Consider the following 21543-nt stretch of genomic DNA (forward strand, 5'->3'; position numbering starts at 1 on the left):
CCCAGCCTCGCGCGCGGACCCGCCCGGGACACGTGTGCGCGGTGCGCGCGTGTAAAGGGCGCCCGCCCGCCGGCCCGCCCGGCGCCTCCTCGCGAGCCGCATCTGGGCGAGGCGCGCAAGAGCGCAGCGCAGCGCCGCTCTGCCTGCGCGGGGCGCGGCGCGGCGCGGCTCGGCGCGTCCTGCTCGGGGCGCGCGCATTCCTCTCCCCGCCCGCCGCCCGCCCGCCTCCCCCCGGCTGCCCTCCCCTCCCCTCCCCCCGGTTTTTCCTCTTTTCCCATTTTGGCTTCTATTCAAATGTGGGTCAGGGGTGAGCGACTCCCAACGTCACAAGCTTACAAGATGGCGCTGAGAGGAAGGCTGTGAGATGGGGAACGCGCTGGTATAATCCGGCAGGAGTGACGGACCCGGGGCGCCGGGGAAGCGGCCGCGGCGGGAGGCGGCGGCGGCGGCGGACGGAGCCACTCGAGCAGAAGCATGCAGCTCAAAAGGTAAGCGCCGCCGCCGCCCGCCCGCCCAGGCGGGCAGCTGGACGCGGCTCCGGCGAGGGGTGTGTATGTGAGGACGCGCGCACGCGTGTCCGGGGCGTGCGTGCATCCGGCCGACGGACCCCGGGAGCCGCCGCTTCTCCCGGGCCCGGGCTCGGGCTCGCTCGGCTTGCCTGGCGCGGAGCCCCGGACCGCTCGCCCCGCCGCCGCCGCCGCGGCGTCCCCAAGCCCACATGCCGCGGGAGCTCGCACACAAAGGAAGGCGAGCGGGGCGTGCGGTCGGCGTGTGCGCTCCCCGGCGGACCGGACCGCACGCGTGTGCCAAGTCGCCCCGCGTGGAAGCCGCATAAACAAGCAGACGGACGGGAAGCGCCCGGCGCGTCATGTGGACTAGAAGATTGGCGTGGCTTTTGTGCCTTCGGTTCTGGCGCTTCCCCACCCCCTCGAGCCTGTGTGCGCGGCCGCGCGCGCCAAGGGGTAAATTAGAACTTAATTTTCGAGCCCGAATCGGGCAGTTTGGAAAACTTTGTGTGGCTCGCCTGGTCCCCCGCGCTCTTTGTGTGTGCGTGCGTGTGTGCGTGCGCTTGGTCGCTGCTTGCATTGCCCCGGCCGCTCTATTGCTGGGCCGATGCCTCTTGGGAGGAGGGGGCGGGGGAGGAGGGGGGGCCTTCGGCAAGCGACTGCAGCTGCCGCCGCTGCGTTGGACAAGCCATGCAGGAAGGGAGGGGACCCCCCCGCCCCGAGACGGTACTCCCGGTCTTTCCTATTGATTGCTGGTATTGGCAGGCAATTGCAGCTAAGTAATTACTGCGGGGGGAGTTGTGGGGGCGCGCACGGAGCGGGCGAAGTGGGGGCACCGCCGTTTGCACGGCCCGGGGCTCTGGCGCTGCCAGGGAGGCGGCTCTCCAGCTTCCCCTCTCGGCGTGGCTGCGCCTTCGGCGGCCAGAGGCTCTCCCCGCTTCCCTCGCCCGCGCCGCGGCCGCGTCCGTGCAGCCTCGGTCTATGGAGACGGAGCGGTGGCCCATCCTCACGACCTGGCTTTCCTCTTGGGCCGCGCACCCCCCGCCCCAGCTGCGTTTGAACTTTTGCCACATCGCTTCTTCTATCTCTCTCCCCTCCTCCTCTCCCTCCATCTCTATTGAGATGGAAGAGACACTCTGCGGGGCGTTGTTAAGAACAGGGGCTTTTGTTGCCGCTGCGAGATTCAAAGGGACTAGAAACGGAGGGCTTCCCATGTAAAACCTTGGGGTCCCCCCGGCACCCACCAGCGGCGCCCTCCTGCTGCCGAACGCCCACCCTTTTCCCGGGACCTTGAAGCCATGCCTCTCCGAAATCTCTCTGGCGCAGGATTTCTTGAAACGTACTGTCTCCGCGCAGTTTTCACACATGGAGAGAAATAGCCAGCGTTCAGGTCGCTCTCCTTTTCCTCCTAGAACTGAATTTGGCCTGCCTTCCCATCATCTCCACGAACAAATGCACCGTGTCAGCAAACACGAACGGGTGCTTGCGGGTTAGTTACATTGCTGTAGATTCCTTTTAAAAAAAGGAGACCCAAACTTTCGAATTTGAAGCACGAGATCTGCATCCACGGGCAGAGAAGTGGCATTGGTCACTTTTGGGGATGGCTGGATCGGGCTCTCAGCGGGTGGCTGATATTTACAAGTGCGTATGACCCTATTGTGTTTCGGTGTGCCTTGGTGTCTAGCTGGGCACAGTTGCTGCAGAGTGGGCATTCTGGGTGAAGGTCCCAGGATTTGAGGAGGGGGCGAGGAAGAGGTGAGGCATGTCTTAAAGTTCCTTCAGGTGGATGTGGGCGAGCTGGGGAGGCCCCAGAAAGGGGGTTCGCTTCTCACCGCCACCCTCTCCTCCTCAGTGCCGTGCACTTTCCTCCTTTATCAGTCCGGCCAGCTGGTTTCTTCTTGTTTAGTCATTTTAGGGAGTGTGACTGTTGTGTCATTGCTGGGGGAAGGAGCAGGCAGCTATGAACTTTCCATTTAAGGTTTTGTCATTTACCTTTTAAATTTCCTGTAAACATTTTTTTTACTTGTTTGCTGAAACTGGTGGTCACTTGTACTCCCCGAGGGAGGTGTTTTGGGTTGTTTGCTGCACTTTGAAGGGAAGGTGTATTTCCTGTATAGTGAGAGCTAACCGAAAAACCTGGCACTGGGGGTGCTCATTTTGGGAAACATGGGAGGAGGGGGGGGGGGGGGGCTGAAAGCAGAGGGAGCAACATCCTTTCATTAACTCAAGCTAGTTCTGGCCAGAAATGATTTTGCAGCCCGCATCCCATTTCGATGGCGATGTGGGTGTGAATCATGGCAAAAAAGGGGGTGAAGCGAAGGAAAGACTTGGACTTTGACAAAGATCTGCATGAGAGGCTTCTCAGATGGAGGCTTCAGCTTTTCCAACAGGACCCATAAATGGCCATTCAGGATCAGACTGCGTGCCATGAGTGACGTACGACGAGAAGAACCTGACTTATTTTTATGATTGTCAGGAGTTTCTTTGGTGCTGCTCCTTAATCCTAAACACACAAACAATCAATTAATTGAGATGGCACCTAATTCTTCAGTTTGATCTATTTAAGCCAGGATAACTGCCAGAGTCAAAAGTGGAACGCAAAGTTTCTATCCTGTTCCAGCTTAGGGGAGTAGATCATCTCACCAACTGAGGTTCAAAAATAAATTCGACGATACCACCCCCAATTATTGTTCTGTACCGATGTGCATTCTTGGTGGCACGTCACACCTTGCTTTTTCGGGTCCTAAAGCATATTCCTCACTCATGCTTGTCCAAGCAAATACCTCTCGGATGCAGTCGCCTCGTTCTGAAAAATGCACCTTTGGAAACGGCTTTGCTGCGTGTGCAAGGAGGTATTCGTGTACACTCACAGCTGCAGGTGTGTACATGCCAAACCGAGGGCAGGTCTCCTTTCTGAAGAAGGGTGTCATCTTTCGTGTCTGACATGCACACTTGCAAGAGAACAGGTACCCGCTTTTTAAAACTGGATGCTGGCTTCGTGCATGTCGGTCTCTGGGTCACGCAAAGCGGTACCCATTCGTGGCAGTCCGCCCAGACACCTTTTTTGATGTGCAGCCGTGTGCCTCCCCCTCCCCCTTCTTTATTAACACATTTTCTTACTGGGAGTTTCTATTTTAGTGAGACGGTTGATGCTGCAAATGTGAGTTCACCAGAGTTTTTTTTTTAATACGCTGGGATTCAGACCCCACTTCAAATTTGCACTCAGTGTACCGCACAGGTGACTTGTCCTTTAATGCACCTCCTGTGGGAGCCATTTTGTGGTGGTGCTCGGGGCAATTTCTCAACCCACCAATAGCTCACAGTCCCACCCCTGTTCTGGGTTATTTGGCTTGAAGATATAAAAACATAAACCATGTTATTCTTCCTGGGCGTATGTATTTGTTTAAACAAAGGTGCTGCTAAAGAGCATAGTAGAGCGTAGAGTGAGAGCCTCGCGTGCATATTTAGACAGGCCACTGTGCTGGATTTCTCCTGGTAAAAAGTGTGTTTCAAGATCGCCTAGAGTGCTTTTGCTGTCATGTGATGAGGTTTAGCAAGTCGGTCCTGGATTGTTTAGCAGCAGAAATGACATGATAAGGAGGCCGTGGTCTTGAGAGGCGAGTGGGTGCTACATTAACGGTGTCCTTAAACTGGAATGGATTTACACCTCGCTTGGGGCTGCTGAACTGCCAAAATTCCCCTGAAGTGCTGACGAAATCTCAGAGGGAAAACAGGCACCAGTGCCAGCAAGGCGATCTGGGGAGAGCTGGTGGAACTGTAAAATGGCCCATCGGTTCCTGGAGGTGGGAGTGCTGGAACGGCAAGGCGGGTGGCTTTGTTCCGCTGTTTAGGTGGGGAAGGGCCGAGCAGAGCTGGCGGATGCTGTGCCCCCTTTACTGTGTCCTTTCTTTTTTTGGCAAATTGGGATCTGAGCATGGGTTGGCAGATGGCTGGCGGGTCATCTTCTGAGCTTAATGAAAAATAGACTTCACAACGTCAGCTGAGAAGCCGTCTCCCTGCTTGGGCTTTTTTCCTCCAGTTTGTAGCCAGACTCCAGTCCACTTTCTATATTTATATATACATGGCCTTGGTTAGGAATCTCCTATTTAAAACCAGTGCTCTGGTTTTAGCGGCCACTATAAGCCGCCGACTCTCCTCGCAGTGTGCCGTGGCTTCAGCAACCTAGCAGCAGATGTTGTCTTGGAAAAGGTTTGGGGGGGGGGAGGCGGAAACGAATTGCATTTGTGATTCAGCCATTATGTGGGCTGTGACAATCTAGGCTCAATGGGGTCTGAAGGAGTGGGGGAAGGGCCTGGGAGAGAGAAGGGGGTGGGGGGGTCGCATTTCAGTATCGCTGGACACGCCTGCCCTGTTCGGCTTGGCGAAAAATTAACTGGGCTCAGCTGTTGAATTGCTTTCTGAAGAATCCAAGCCGAGCTATAAAGCTGGAAGACTTTAAAAAAAAAAGCCAAAACCTTTTCTCAGTCCTTGGCTTGACTGAAGGAGAAGGATGACACGTAAATGCCAATTTGTGCAGAAGGAGGTTGAAATGTGTCTCTTGGAGTTACGGCATATTGGAGTAGGAAGAACAAGGCAGTTCCAAACCTGGCTGTGAGCAGGGTTCTCTTTTTTGGAAACAGACGCGATTTGTCCCAGCAGCTTGCCTGCCTGCCTTCTCAGGGCAGCAGTCTCCTCGAGTGTACAAGTGTTGACTCACAGCAGTTGCGTACCGCCCGTCCCTTGCACCTTGGGACGCACACCGCATGTCACAGAAGTTTTCGTGGCATAGATCCACAAATCGCCTACTGGCTGGAAGATGCCCCCTTGTATAGATGTGGGGGCAGCTCTGGCCAAATCCAGTCCCATTTGAACTAACCTCCAAACAGGCTTTTTACAATAGGAACGTTCTAATGCAGTGTTGGATCGCTTGCAAAAATGTTATGCCACAAGGAAACGAGGGAGGGGTTTCCTTTCCTAAGTGCCAAGGCATCTTTTGCTGCCCCGCTCCTCAAATTGCGATGGAGTATTGCTGCAGGTCAGCAGATGTTCCATGCCGCTGTATTGCAGTCAGTATGGTAAAGTTGCTGATATTTTGCTCTACGGATTTGTTTTCCCCCTTTCTGTTTTAAATGCCTGCGTAGCATCGCAGCGGTGGTTCTGCAAAAGCTGGCCCATCAAAACCAGAAGCATGCAGTGGTATCTGGGGGTTTGGCTTCCACCAGATGTGCTAAGGCAGCTGGTGCCCTCCAGATAGATTAGACTACAACACCCACAATCCTCCCACATCTGAAGACCACCAGCTTGGCAAGGTGACATGGAGCTGCTGTCTGTTCATACCGCTTTGCTGTAATTAGCAGCTTGTGGAGAAAGCAGTTGTTCTCCTGACAGTGGGCTTTGGGAGAGCAAGCAGGGGAAAGAAACCTCAAGCAGAAGTTCAGTGTTGATCTCAAAGGCGACTTTCTTTGTAAAGCAGTTGTTAGAGTTACAGCATGAGAAAAATCCTGAGGGCAGTGGCTGTACCTGTGGTGACAGGTGAGAGAAATGCCTGTGTTGCTTTATCTGCCTTTGGATGAAGGCCCGGCATTGCCTGCAAACGGCAACTCTGGATTAATCTCCGCATCGTGTTTTCTTTCTATAGATTGGGTTTCTCATTTTGTTAATAAGTGGTGCCTAGCCAGGGACTCGGAGTCAGCTGTTATGGGGCAGCGGGGAGCAGAGTATGTGCTCTGCATTATGGAAAGGGCAGCTTTCATGCTGCACAGGACCTCATCTGGATTGACCCGGGCGCTGGGGGAGCTTTGTGCTGGTGTTGAAGGCTCCAACAAGGAATTCAGCTTGTTGAAGACTGTTGATTTAGTTTATTTGGCAAATGGAGTGGGACTGAAGGAGAGAAGAGGGAAACTTTTGCGAAAGGGTGGGGTGCTTGGTTTTAAACTGCGTTTGACTTCAGTTGCTGGAAGCTGTTTTTGATGCCCTGTAATGTGAGCACGAAAACCGTTTGATCCTTCAAACATGTTGATTTAAGGTAAAATACATGCTTCTTCATTTTCCCTGAGAAAAACAACAACCCTGTGAGGTAGGTTAGGCCATGAGCTGCCAATTGGTGCAGCCTCAACTGGTGGGCTTCATGCCCAAGTCTGCCGTAGTCCTAGTCCAGCCTCGAACTGGGGCATCACCTTGGCTCTCTGCTGCCGTTTCTTAGGCGGAATTTGGCCCTGGGGCTGAAAAGAGGCTCTTCTGCACACCTGGCTGACGGCATGTCAGAGGCTGATCTTTCGAACTGGAGCCGGCAGGGGCCAAAGCTGCGGCCAGTGTGTGCACAAGCCACGGGCTCCGCTGTGAATTCGTGGTGCATCTGTGGCTCAGCTCCTCTTGTGGCGCCTCGTCACTACAGAAGCTCGCTTGAGTCTTCTCGATGCCTGTCGGCTCCTAGGCCGTCTGGCTGCTCTTTTGCGAGATGCCAGTTCTTCCGCCAGCCCAGCCGTTCTCCTCCTCGAATCGGTTTCATCAGCAGCACTTAAGGGCTCTTGAACCCGCGTCTTCCTGGTCGGCTGCCCCATGCGTGTTGCTGCCTTTTCCTTGGGAACTTTAACCGGCCTGTTCTCAGGCACGTCCTCAGCAAGCTTTTTGCGGTGCAGTGTTGCTCCTGGGAGAGCTCTCACTTGGCTGCGAGGCTCGCTGGGTGGCTTTGGGCCAACTGGTGTGCAGAGGCGGCGGCTTACGTGCACCCGTTGCCGGGGAGCATGGTCAGGATGGTGCTGCTGCACTGGCAGTCTGCCTGTGGGATCCTTGAGGCGGCCGGCTGGCTGCTGTGTGAGCAGAATGCTGGGCTAGATTGCACCCTTGGCCTGCTCGGAGGAACGTCCAAGGAGCCCTGCTGAATCAAACTGAAGGTCCATCCACTCCAGCTGCCCACAGGATCCCCCAGCAGGGTGGGTGAGGACCTACATTTTTCTTATGTCACTGGACCTCAGCCTCTAAGGGTCAAGTAGAGAGGAGGAAGGTATGGTCAGTCGCTGGAGGTTCCTTGTGGGAAAAAAGACGGACTCTAAACACAATGCATCACTAAATAAATATTTGGGGCAAACTCGCTTCCCCAGTTGCACTCATCTTCGGAACTCTGTACTAAGGGAAAAGAGACTTATGGGCTAGCTTACTTTAGGGAAAATTGGGGAAGGGCTGCAGCTTACCAGCTTTGCCTGCAGAACGTGGAATGCTTGCAAAGCCAAACCTCGAACTGAGAAGGGTCGGGGAAAGAATGGTGCCCAGCTCCATTCTGTGTGGACGGAACAGGCCTGCAAGTATGAAGCAGCTTCCAGCGTTCCTAAGCATGTGTGTGTTGCGTTACGGTGGCTAGAATGGTAGCTTGGTTGGAGAGGGTGAGAATTGGTGAGCATCTTCAATGGCGGTAAACACACAAGCCTCTCTTGACCCACAAGGCATATCCGACAACTGCAGTGCCCCAAGGTTTGAAAGGCTCGGGAGACGACGGGCACGGCCTGACTTGAGATTGTAGCCTGTGGGTCACCTTTTGAGGAAGCTCATTCTGCAGGCTGTGCTGATGCGAAACCAGCCCACTCAGCACCACCCTGGAGCCATCCGAAAGCTGCTCGCCTGGGGAGACGCGTAGCTGAGCCCCCGTTCCCCCCTCGCAGGCCAGCGTGCTGCACTTCTGGGCTCAGAGATTCTGCACCACATTACAATTGGGGTGATGAATATGGTTGTGATCGGGTAGCATTCATATTGTGAGTCAGTCACTAAAAGCCATCCAGGCAGTAAGAAGCCATGTAGAGCAATAGAAGCTTATCAGTAGTAGTAGTAAAGATGCGTATATTCCTTTCTGACGTTGTCTGGGGTCGGTCAGCGTATTTGGCATCCCGTATCCAAGGTCCTCCAGTACTGTTGCTGGGGGCCGGGGCAGGGTTGCGGCTCTGCCCCTCGTAGCCTGTGCAGAAAGAAGCACACTACACCTCTTGAGGCTGGAAGCCACCTGGGGTGCAGATGAGAGGAAGCTGGGGCCAGGGGCTTGCACCCTGTTTGGACAGTGCCACTCCCTCCCCTCAGGTAGCTGCCTGGATGAAATGTGGGGCACGAAGTGTGGGGTGCTTTTTGCCACACCTCGAAGTGTTGCATCGGCTTCTTCAGCAGTTCACATGTGTCAAGAGCGCACCGTGTGGGACTGCACTGCTCAGAATTGGTTGCAGTTTCGATCTTCCCTGCCCTTCTCGGAAGCCAGGAGGGCGGGGGGAAATTGCAGTCCTGGGGGCGGGTACATTTGACCGCTTGGGAGCAGCACAGAATAAGCCCGTTCCGTTCCTCCACGCCCAGCAAGTGGCACCTTTGAAAGGCCCTCTTGTGCAGGTTCATAGTGGATTGAGCCCCGAAAGCAGCTGGCCTTTCCTTCAGGGCAGGTGTGTTCTTGCCAGGATGCCAGGCACCTGTTCGCAGCCCAGCTGCCGGCCTTTTGGGAGCCCCTGAGGCTTGGGGGCGCTCTTCAGAGGCAGCCCCACGTGGAGCACAATGCAGGATCGTGGTGGTCAGCTGTGTGGCCACGATCCGCTGAGGGAAAAAGCGAGCAAGCAGCGTTGTGGATTCCGCACTGCCCCGCTGTATGGTTAGTGCAGTTTGGATGTTTGGCTTCCTCCTTTCCTTTCAGACTCATCCTAAGCTTTGCCTTACACCAGCATTATTCTGAGTGTGGGCTCTAAGCAATTAAGGCAGAGAGGTTTGTGCAATGTTTCCTCACTCAGGAAGGTCGGAGTGGCTCTCCTAAGGCTTGATTACTGGAAAGGAGCATTTAGCTACAATGCTGGGATAGCTCGTATTTTGCCCTCCCCGGCCCCCGCCTTGGTTTCTGCCCCTCTGCCATCAGCTCCACCCCCCGTTGGAAAGTGGCCGGTGAGCATTGCAGTGGAATTGAATTTGGCTCCCTGCTAAGCTGGAAAATTCTGAAGATGGTTTCATGGCAAGAACAGCAGTTCAGTTCAGTAACATTCTCGGTCCAACCTGAAAAGATTCCTTAGTTTTGCCATTTTCGCTACTTCTGTATTAATCAGCACCATGTGCACATCTCAACAGGCTGTGTGTGTCTTTTGCCCGCCTCATCACCGCCGTTCCCGCATCCCTTCCTTCAGAGTCGCAGAGACACCACACACTTGTGATAAGGTTGTTTGCTGGTTTGCATTGTGTCTGGCTTCCTCTAACTCGGTGCCCCTGAATGTGTTGCACTACAGCTCCTATCATCCCCCACCGGCATGGCTGTGTAACTTCGTGCCCTGCTGTTTTTCCACCCCACTCCCTCTGGTGGAACGGGTCACATCAAAATCGAAAGCCTTTCAATTTTGTCAGCCTGGATTCTCGAAAGCCTTTCAGTTTCGTCAGCCTGGATTTCTCGCTTGATTTAAAAGGGGAAGAGGGAACCGGGCTAGGCTTTTCCTTTCTGGTAGAAACCCCAGTAGAAGAGGCGGGGAAGGCAGGGTGTGCTGCCAGGCAAGGTAAAAAGGGGTGTGTGTTTGCGGGAGGGGGGACACTCAGCTCTGTCAATGCTGTCACTGGTGGTAACCTGATGGAAATGCGTCCGGCTCTAAACGCAGCATCACGTGGGCCGGCCTCTCGGGTCTGCTAACTGGGGGCAGTGCAGGGGAGGGCGTATTTATTCTGCAAAGAGGGAGCAAGGGGGGCGAGCTCTTGCAGGGCGCCTGCCATGATGGTGAGACAACCAAGGGCTTTGGGTGGGGGGCAGACGAATTCCCAGAGGAGGCAGTGGCCAGTTCTCATGGCTGGAGGCTCCACTGTCCGAGGCTCCATGCCCAGATACCCGAGTCCCTGGGGAACTGGAGCACAAGGTATTCGTGAGTTCACAGCCTTACCGTATTTATTTCAGTAACAGTCATTCAAATCGACAGCGCTCTTTCTAAGGTTGCCCCAACACAGAGAATACAACAGCGTCAGGAAGGCTAACGATAGAAGGAGCACACAGAAGAGCCAGTGTGGTGTAGTGGGCAGGGGTGCAGGGCCATCACTGGGTGTCCCTGGGCCAATCACAGACCCCCAGCCCAACCTACCTCACAGGGTTGTTGTTCTGAGGAGGAGAACCTGCAGGCATTGGCGAGAGGAGGGCAAGGCAGAGATACAGAATTTTTGTCAGAGGGGCTTTGTGGCCCTCATGGTGGGGAACCCCATCCTCGTGGAGTCCCAGACTGGCATCCTATCCTGCCAGCGGGAATCCTTCAGTGTTTCCTGGCTTTTTTGCACTTTATTATCCCGAAATGCTTCTCCCAGGCACAACGGTGCCCAGTAAGAGACCTGAGCTAGGGGTGCTGGCAGTCTCCTGTGTTTTGGGCATAGTCCCCAAGAGCTTCAGAGTGTAATAGTTAGTATAATAGTTTGGCCCTTCCGTTGGACACCAGGCCTGCCTTCCCCTGCCTTCCAGGAGCTCCATAATAGAGCATGGCCATCACGCTGCCACTGCCACTGCGGCAGCGACCGTGTGGTTCCCTCGCCAAAAAAAAAGACAGGCTTTGAGGGGGGGATTGGTGAGTCTGGAGAAGGGCGGCTTCGTAGGCGTGTTCTCGGAGGCATGGGAATGGAGTCGTTGGAGAGGGCAGGACATCTGCAGGTATGGAGCAGATGAGCCAGGTCGATGTCTGCAGAACGTTCTTTCCTGCGTAACATTTTGAGGAGAAAATGAGCTTGCTTAAGGCAGGGCTCTGCCTTATTTTATTCATTTCCTGAATTTATAAACCACCCTATAGCCCATAGGGCTGTCTGGGGAATGCGATACAAAATGGAATAAATAACATTAATAACCAATAGAACAATAAAAAATGGAATACGTGGGATTCAGCAACTCAACAAAGGCACTATCGAAAATAATGCGTCTTACAGCACAGTGGCAGCTTGGAAACAAACATCGAGAGTGTTGCGATGCCTTAAGAGGCTTCGCGGTGCAACACCCAGGATCCCTGGCCATCCTCTGCGCTGGCTGGTGCAGGTGGAGGTGGTAGTCCGAAACACCTGAAGGGAAGCCCAGTTGGTTTCTGCCTTTGCGCAACCGTGTCTTTGTTTTGAGTAAGAGAGGTTGCAAGCAAGATCCGTGGCAGAAACTAAAAACGACCCTGAAGCCACCTTGGTAGAGGGTCTGTCCTGAGCCAAGGGTAGAGGTGTGTGGCCCACCTGTTTCTCCTGCACCTCTTGGCAGCTTTTCATGCCATGGGGTGTTCTCCTGGCCTGACTCTGTGGCTTGGCGTCGGGAGCATGGGGTCCCTGCTCCTTCCTGAAAGCCTGAGGCTAGAGCTGCAGAACCCAGTTCCGGCTCCCGCTCAGTCGCATCGCATCTCTCTGATCTGCACTGGCAACCCATTTGCTTGCAGGCCAACTCCAGGTCTTGATGTTGACTTACGCTGCCATAAATGGCCTGGGGACTGAATACTTGTTGGGAAGTCTCTTTGGTATGCACGGACCCAGGCCTTTGGGTCCTTTTGATGAGTCCCAGGTATTTGCGTTTGTTTCACTGTTTCAACCCTTTCTGGGATGTAGCATTTTGTTGCTAGTTTGGTTCTGGGGACTGCTTGCTGTTTTAGAGTATTGCCTTAATAGTGCTGTGTTTTGTTTTGCTCCATTTATTTGTAACTTGTTCTGGGTTGTTATGAAGAGCCACATTTGATCTATAGGGCTCCTCCTCTCCTTTTTATGCTAAGTGTACTTTGGCAAACCTCGTTGTGCTCCAGTGTGTGTGGATACCTCTCCCCTCATGCGGATCCTTTTGCTTCCCGCCATCTTCCTGACCTGGATGGTGTCCCCAGGCCCGGACGATCGCTCTTCTCGTGCTGCCTGGGAAGGCAAGTACGCCCTTCCCACAGCGGCTGGAAATTCCCAGTCCCTGATCTAAAGGCACAGGAAACAGCAGCGATCATGAAACTAAGGAAGGCCAGCGCTGGTCTGTGTTTTGGGACCCATAGGGCAGAAGAATCGGGAAGTGTAGCAGTGTCAGCTTGGGTTCAAATCTGCTCAGCCACAGCTCACTGAGTAACCTTGGGCTGGTTACGCATTTTCGGCCTAATCTGCTTCCCATGTGCAGTTGCACTGATAAAACGAGATGTGGGGGAGAAGCTGCATAACGCCTTGAGTTTCTTGGACTAAAGGTGAGTTATAAATAAATACAGAGAAGATTTATTGGATGTCTGCTCCATGATGATGACTTCCCATCGTTAAAACGGCATTGCCTCCGGCCCTTGTTTTGAGAGAGATAAGAATTTATGCCACCCACTTTTCCTGGAAATTCCTCCCCGGCCTCCTGGGCATCTGCCCCTTTTTTGAACCTCTGCTAGGAGTGGTCTGTTTGTGTCTTGCTGTGTGTGTGTATTTCCCCTTGCACACACGCACACCAGGGCTTTGTGGTCTGGTTCCAGCTCACAGTGTGACTCAACACTTTCAGAAATTCTTGGAAGAGAACTTCCATTTGCTCGAGGTCAGAATTGTATTGGCAATGAATTTGGGCAGAGCTCTGTTTGCCAGCTAGTTTCAGGGAGCTGGGGGGGGGGCAGTCTTGATTTCCATGTGAAATGGGGATGGACAGATTTTCTTGAGTCCCTTCCGCTTGTCTCCGAGATTGTCCTGCATTGTTCCGATATCCATTCACTGACAGAATACTGGGACAGTAGGTTTAGCCAGAATTTTGTTCTAGAAGTGCTCATACATGCTCGTCTTAATGAGAAACTTCTCAGAATCAAAAAACCAGTCTCCAAACCTGAAGAATAGGAAACAGTGGTCTGTTACAAAATTCTCAACTCAGTTTCATAGACATCTGAACTCATTTGGTTAAGTTCCCCTACACCGCCAACAGCAAGCGTGTCAAGGTGGTGGGCAAGCTGAGTGGCCACCTTCCAAGGAACTGGGCAGCTCTTTAAAGGGAATGAGGTTGTGTCCATGGCTGCTTCAGATTCGCTTCCACTCTGCATTCAGCTGGTTTTGGATGGGGTTCAGTCAATCAGGTCCAAAGTTTTATAGACAAGGCCCCAATTCGCAACCCTCCAGAGTGCTCATGCATGCTTAAATGTCGGAATTGGCAGTTTTCACCCAGTTGTGCCATGCAGTGTGTAAGTGCGAGTAGGCGTGTTTGTGTAGCAGAAGAAAGCATGCACCGAACCCATCACGCGAGGGAAGCATCACTTGCAAACAGTGCACACGCTCTGAAAAGTTCATTCAGAAGACAAATGCACGGGGGAAATGCAGACAGAGAATGTACGAAGTTAAAGCAGGTGACGGTTCTTAAACTGATGATGGGAAAAACGAGAAAGCAGAGCTGAACCTGACAGATAGGTTGTTGTTAGGATGGGGCTGGATTCTCCCCGAAAAAGGGCGGTTTTGTGTTGTTGGGAGTTTGGGTGGCATGAAGCAGACCTTTTCACAGGCTGGGCTGGTTCGTCTTTCCTAGACAGGTCAAGCTTGAACATGGCGCTCTGGTCACTGCAAAATGTTAGATGTGAGTCTGCCTTAGACTTTGATTCACAAGCGCCCTGTCATGTACAGACATGAGCCCGAGTTTTGGCTGCGCCTTCTGGCTGAGTTCCTATCGCAGCAGGTTGGCTGGTTGTCTGTTCAGACCAATGTCAGGTGCTGGCCCTTCATTTTGTATGCCACACACAACTTGGGACCCAAGGACCCAAAGGGAGCAGAGCAAGATGCCAGCGGGCCAAATGCAGCCCTCTGCAGTGCCCAAGATGGCCTTCTGCCTTATGCCTGAACATCCGTGGTGTCCTTGCTTTGATGTCGTTCTTCCTTCCGTTCTGCCACCAGCATCTTTTATGTGTTAGGCAGGTAGAATACCCAGGTAGAATAGATTCCTGTTACCTGGGCATTCTGCATTGGGCTGGCTGAGGGCCCTTGCTATTTTCAAACTTTTTTTTCTGTGGCTTTATATGATAGCAATCTTATTGTAATGCTTTTAACCTGTCCTGCTAGATGGGTTCAGACAACATCCTCAGGGCTGGGTTATCACTGAACATTGTTGAAATGTGGGTTATCGTGTCGTCTCAATGCAGTCGTGCTAAGAAACCACAAATAACCCACAGTTCACCATCCAACAGCAAACCATAAATTCTCTTCATGGGTTGTTCATGGTTACTACCACCCATAGTTGGTTCGCATGGGTGGGTTCAGACGACACTACATTCTCCGCTTCAGCAACGATCTGCATTCAACCTCTACACAACCGTGGGTTATTGCATAGTCTAAACCCAGCATTAGCCACTCTGGGGGCTTTTTGCTATGGTGTATAAATACCATAAATAAAATTTAAGTGGATTGTGTTATGTTTGAGCTTCTGTATCCTATTGGAAAAACCTGAACCATTTCATCAAAAAATGGTATATAAATATAGTAAATAAAATCTGTCCCTTTCTGTAATCCCAAGAATCTTGTCACCCGATTCTAATTTTCTGTAAATAATCAAGGTTTATTGCAGTTCAGGCTTAGCTTCCCCACTTCACACCTTCTGTTGTGGGGAAAAGAATAGCTTACCCAAGCCACTGAGGTTTGTGGCTGAGCAGGAATTTAAATGCATGCTTTGTGTACAGCATTTTCCTCAACTGGTGACTGGCCCCTTGAACCTTCCATGTCGGTATCTGATCTATTAAAATGGCCAGCCGCCACCATTCAGGCAGTCTCCTCAGTGAAATGCACAGGCCAATTAAGCCGTCTGCAAAATAAATAGTTTTGAGCAAAATACACTGCAGGAATCCCAGCTTCCTATTCCTTTGTTTCACCTTGAGAAGTGGATTTCAGTGCAAAAGGCAACTTTCCCTTTGAATTGCATCTAGTTCTGGTTGTCTCAGTTCCAGTGTTTCTGTGTGGAAGCATGTTTTTGTGTGTGCGTGTGGTGCTCAGAATCCTTCTCGCTCATCTGCTAAGCATCTAAAATCTTACAAATGTTTGGATAAGATTTTAGTTTATTCTTCTTTGGTTTCCTTCTGTAAATGCACAATTAAAAATAGAAGAGGACTGCCTTGTGGCTTTAGTTGTTCTCACGTTCGCATGAATGGTTGGTGTTGACTGCATGGTTAAAACAGTGTGAGAATGAGCCTAGATTTTGTGCAAAAGAGTTAAAATTCGTGAAAGGTTTGGTGCAGAAAGTAGTAAGACACCACATGAGCCCTGAATGCTTTGCTTAACACTGATAAGTAGGCTTTTCAAAAGAATAGTAGGTTTTCGGTGTAATAGGTTAGCTAATGCAAAAGGCCAAAGGGTACGCTTGGCTGTGTTTTTTGTAGTTGTGGTTTGGGAATCTCTTCTTGTTATCATTTTTATAAGTTTAGAAACATCTGCTTACAAGCTATGGTACTACCAGAGGGGTTGTAATTCATGAGGAGGGTCTTCCTGAAAGTTTTGAAGTGGGAAATGTTGTGGGAAATTGTCTGGAATTCCCCCTTCCCCTATGCAGGTCGTATTCTGTAATTTACATCAGGGGAAAAATCAGTTTACATTGGAAACCTTTCTGATATTCTAAGGTCAAGGCCAATCTAGCTTAGGATTTCAGTTTTCCTTGTGTTTCATAAAGAGCAATGCTTAAGAATACCCCCGGTTAATTCTTTCTCCCAACGTACTGCAAGTACTTGTTACCAAATAGTTGAAGGCAAAAGTTAAAGCAGATGAAATGTGTTTTAAAAGTTGACTGTATTATTTTATTTTGTTTTATTATTTTCACTGGAATGCATGTTGAGGTTTTAAAAGAATAGCACGCACTTCCCTTACATTGTTTAAATTTAAGGGGAAAATAACGGTTCTGAAAACGGTTGACACAGGAATAAATTTTAGCAACCCAGAGAATTGTGCAGAGTGTGCGGAAAGCTAAAAACCTATTTTAGCAGTTCGGTGCTTTGGTATTTAATTTGTTGGGGCACATTGAACTTTGCGTCTGAGGCAGAACGTCCGAGGATCATGGGCAGGCAGGAAGCTACAGCAGCTGGTTTTCACTGCCCACTGGTCACACGCCACAGTGTCTTGGAAACCACTGCAGATCCCTACAACAAAGGATGGGTTTGTTTGTTTATTTATTTAACATACTTATTTTATTTATTTATTTATTTATTAAAACATTTTTATGCCGCCCCATTCGCCAAAGCCTCGGGGCGGCTTACAACAAAAAATTAAAATAACATTTTAAGATATATACAATAAAATACAAATATATAATATAAAACATACACTATAAAACAAGCCGCCCTGGCCAAATAAAATTCAATAATATTAACATTTAAAATACTGCTTAAATAAAAAGGTCTTCGCCTGGCGCCGAAAAACAGGTATATCCCATCCTATACCCAAAACATCTCAGGACAGTTTATATTTATTTATTTATTTATTTATTTATTTATTTATTTATTTATTTATTTATTAAAAACATTTTTATGCCGCCCCATTCGCCGAAGCCTCGGGGCGGCTTACACCAATAAATTAAAACATCATAAATACCATTTTAAAATATATACATTAAAATAAAATACAAATATACAATATAAAATAAGCCACCCTGGCCAGATAAAATTCTTGGTTTACAAGAACCAAAACAATCGATCAATAAACAAACAACAATTAACCATTAAGAATGTGCATGAAACAACAGAAACATATTACCGGTAAGAACAAAGTCAAGATCAAAAACAAAAACAAAAAGCGACTGTGAGTACTTAAAAACCATCAAAACTCCTAGTTCTTAAAATGGCAGGCAAATAACAAGGTTTTCCCTTGGCACCGGAAGCAATATAAAGTAAGTGCCAGGCGAACCTCTCTGGGGAGCGTATTCCATAGCCTGGGCGCCACCGCAGGGAAGGCTCTCCTCCGGGTAGAGACCATCTTTACCTCCTTCAGGGAGGGTCCCCGGAGCTGAGCCTCTCCTGCGGATCGTAAGGGGCGCAAGGGCATTTTGGGACGGTGGCGTTCCTTCAGGTATCCTGATCCCTAGCCGTTCCAGGGTGGTTTTATTTTAATCAGTCAATTAGATTTATATCCTGCCTTTTTCTTTTTTCAAGGACTCACAGCAGCTTCCAATATTCTCCTGCTGCTGCTCTCAGTCTTCTCCCCACAGCAACATCCCTGTGAGGTAGGCTGGGCTGAGTTAGGACTAGAACCCAGATCTATTGAGTCCCAGTCGCACACTTTTAACCACGACGCCACCCTGGCTCTGGGTTTTGAAGCCATGGTGCAGCTCACAGGTTTCGCCCGCCATCGCAAGAGTAATGAGGCAACTTTTGCATTGTTTCTCCAGTGAGAGGTAAAAAGCAGCTGCTTCATCTTCTTTTGCCCCGTGATCACACAATCCCGGCCAATTTCTATTTTAAAAACAAACAAGTATGACTTCACATACTTGCTAAGGATAATTCCCTGAAAATTATATTATAACCCTGAAAAGCCAAACTGGACTAATACTTTATTTCCAGTCGGTGTTCATGGATGGTAATTAATGGACTTATGAAATGGAAAGATTTTCACAGAAAAATTATACTGGTATTATGCCTTGCTTAAGAAAATATTTTCTGTGGAAATGTTTCCAAGTCGCGTTGCTGTGATCTGTGCATGGTGCCGCTGCATGCATTTGGCCATACAAGAACCCTGGAACCGTATGTTCAGAATCCGCATTGTCACGGGAATGTGTGGGTTTGAAATCGTGAGATTTTAACCCAATTTAAAAGACGGATGGAAGCAGAACTGAAGCCATGAGGCGCAACTTATCCTTACGAGCAGGCAGGCAAACAAATAGATGTATGAGTATTTGATGGAAATGTCTTGCATGAAACTCTAAGCAGAACTTTTGCATGTTTTCTTTGGTTTTTCTAAAATAATATTAGGTCTACTTTCTAGGTTTGTTCTAAATAACTCCTGCAAAGATGGGGATTGACAGAGACATGCTGCATGCTGATTAAAACCTTCCGGGCCTCTAGTGCCTTTCAGGCTAAATGCAGAGGACTAGCAATAACCTTCAGAGTCCTAAAAGATTTAGGGCTGGAACTCTGGAGGGGATCTCCCGTGTCTCTTGTTAGGAGCTGAACATTGTATGAATGGGCATGTCTTGTCTCACAATGATCTCATATTTGCATTAGTGCAGAACTGTCCTCCTCCTCCACCTCCTCCTCCTCCTCCTCCTCCTCCTCCTTCTTCTTCTTAGAACATTTCTATGCCGCCCCTTGCCAAAGCCTCGGGGCGGCTTACAACACAATACAATACAATACAAAAATAACAATATAAAATTAAAGTTAATAATATAAAATAAATAAATATAAACGATATAAAAGATGTTATAAAAGAAAAGTTATAAAAGAAGAGAAAAGAAGTCGCCCTGGCCAGATAAATAAGTAAATATTGTTAACAATTAAAATGACGTTTAAATAAAAAGGTCTTCACCTGGCGCCAAAAAACAACTAACGACGGTGCCAGGCGGACCTCTCTGGGGAGCGCCTTCCATAGATTGGGCGCCACTGCAGAGAAAGCCCTCCTCCGAGTACCTACCCTCCTAATTTCTTTCACGGAGGGTTCCCGGAGAAGGGCGTCTCCCGCAGATCTCAAGGGGCGGTTGGGCATATATGGACGTAAGCGCTCCTTCAGGTAACCAAGTCCCAAGCCGTTTAGGGCTTTATAGGTCATCACCAACACCTGCAGGATTTTCTGCAGGATTTCTACCTGTGGACAGAAAGTAGCTCTCCAGAGGTGTTGGACTTGGGCGCCCAGCATTGGCCGGGTGCATGAGCAGATGGCTCTCGGTGGCTACCAGCCGTGCTGGCTGTGTGCTTCCTCCGTCACCAGAGGTGGCCTGCCTCCATGCCCCAGTTGCTGAGGAGCTGGCAGAAGGTCTTGCGTTCTGCCCTGCTTGAGGGATCCTGCAGGCAGCTGGTGCATGTACAGAGTGCCAGACTAGCTGGACCTTGGGTCTGATCTGGCATGGCTTTTTATGTGTTCTTGTTGGTTCTGCTGGGAAGGACTTCAGGAGTCCAAGGCCAAACCATCTGGAGATCTTACCTCCTGACTACCCCTGAGTTGTATGCATTCCTGTTGTCTGTAGATGTGTATTAGTTGCTTTTTTTAGAAAAGCGGTGCCTTTAGAGTCGCTGCCTTTAAGAAAGAAGCCTTACTGGTTTGTGTTACATGCTTTAGAAGGTCTATACCCTGACTTTCTCTTGGGTGTGATCCTCAAGTTGGCTTACGATTTGATGATAAGTATTGCAGGCCAGATTGGAATCACGCACGCATGCCAGAGAGGGACGGATACACAGAGAGAGCAGCAACAGGAAGAAAGCGCGCCCTGTCCATCAGCCAGGGGGTCTCCCTGCCTCTTCAGTTGCAGGGCAGCTGAAGTCAAGAGGTCCCCCTGGCACGGAAGGGGCACGTGAGCTCAGCAGTGGCCCCCTTTCTGGGTGACGACTGGGGTCAGCCGGCCATGGTGTTACCGTGAAGGTCTTCCACGGGGCAACCTCTGGGTGGCTCCTGGCTTTCACTTGATGGATTGCGCTACAACACGCTTCCTTCCCGCCGGGCCAGTCTGTGTGTTTTTACATTTTGGTTGTTTACTACCGTGTGCCCCTTCAGTAGTATGGATGTATTTTTACATAGGTTTACTTCTGAAGGGCTTTTGTCCTTTGGGAAAAGCAGCTTAAGAGATGCTGGGTTTATTCTTCCAGCTGGAGTCACACAACAAAGCTGCCTGTGTGATTTCCTGGACAAGCTACGTCTTTTTCTGCCTCAGTCTTCCTATCTGCAGCCTGGGCATATGGGTCAACCTTGCAGGGAAGAGCACACGTTGAGCCCCTGAAAGCAGTACGTTAACGTTTTAATGTTTAATGCCTGCCTAGGCACGTTTCGGCAGAAAAAAGTCCTACCGCTCTGGTGGAAGAATGCTAGAAGTTATCGGATGTTTTTCTGTCTGAACCTCCATACGATCACACAATGGATTAATACTTAATGCTCTTGTAGCTCTTTATGGACCACCGTACAGTAGCTTTCTTCAGCCTGCTGTTCCCCAGATGTCATTGCTATGAACCACCCAGAGAGCCTTGGCTACTGGGCGGTATATAAATTAAATAAATAAATGTGTGCGATGTCAGTTCCCGTCCTTCCCAGCCAGCCTGGCCCTGGGCAGTTGCAGTCCACCCATTTGGTGGGACCCAAGTCGTGGAAGGCGTCTCTTGTACTCTGTCGAGTGGGTGCTTTCTTGGAGGATGCTTTTGCGGGAAGCAGAGCTCGTCTGAGATTCGTACGCTCGCTCTCACAGCCCCGTGCCTCCCACCTGCCCCACAACAAAGACATCGTGATGGGTAAAGGGAAGAGGAGGCATGGCGGAGCGGAGGTATTTTCGTGGCCATGGCTGGCTGTGGAGCAGCTGCTGAAAGCCAGTGCAGAAGTGTGACCTACAGTGTGGCTTGCACTTATCCAGGGGCTGCTGCCAGTCAGAGTTGGCCATATGGGGCTGAATGGGAGCTGCCCAGGAAGTTGGGCAGCCTCCTGTCTTTGGATGAGGCCTCACCCTTTGGTGAGCGATGGAGAGCTTGTGGACAGCAAAAGCAGAAAAAAACCCCCTGCTTGTCCAGAAGCCGTAAAAGCCACTTTGGATCAGTCAGAAGAATGTCGTGGAAGACGCTGCTGCTGTCGAAGGGCTGGCTGAAGAAGGCAGGGACAGAAGGCAGATTTAGACCAGCGATGTGCTTTTTGGCTGTTCCAGGAAGTCATGGGGCTTCTTACGGAGGGTCCCCAGGTGCAGTGCTTGGCATCTCCAGGTAAAAGAGGCAGGCTGCCCGTCCTACAGAAGACCTCTCTTGGCTTCAGATCAGTCAAAGCAGAGAAGGGGCCCCAAGCCGTAGGCCCTGGGCTCACTTTGGCCCTTCTGGAATCCCAGTCTGCTGGCTGTTCGTTGATGTCACAGCTTCATGCGTTCCACTTCTAAAAGGCTGACCTATCCATACAAGCCTGAAGCGAAATAACCTGGCCCTGGGGTTTGTGTTTAGTCCTGCCCCCTTGCCTTCAGCCCGCCCATCACTGGACTGTGTACGGATGT

At 50.6% G+C, this 21543-nt stretch overlaps 1 protein-coding gene across 10 annotated transcripts in view; it reads left to right on the forward strand.

The window, feature by feature from the left end:
* The first annotated feature begins 291 nt into the window (after nucleotides 1–291).
* HIC2 (HIC ZBTB transcriptional repressor 2) overlaps nucleotides 292–21543 on the forward strand; it is a 110063-nt gene continuing 88811 nt past the window's right edge. For 2 of the 10 annotated variants that reach the window (XM_044440775.1, XM_044440781.1), the window contains exon 1: nucleotides 789–962. The gene's annotated coding sequence lies outside the window, so the exon portion shown is untranslated. Of the gene's footprint in view, nucleotides 489–788; nucleotides 963–1437; nucleotides 1996–8817; nucleotides 9121–9147; nucleotides 10001–21543 lie in introns of those variants that run through there. The other 8 variants (XM_044440771.1, XM_044440779.1, XM_044440773.1 and 5 more) reach the window with 7 other exon arrangements.

Source organism: Varanus komodoensis, unplaced genomic scaffold, assembly GCF_004798865.1.
Source record: "Varanus komodoensis strain SLA01 unplaced genomic scaffold, ASM479886v1 scaffold38, whole genome shotgun sequence".
Classification (NCBI taxonomy): Eukaryota; Metazoa; Chordata; class Lepidosauria; order Squamata; family Varanidae; genus Varanus; species Varanus komodoensis.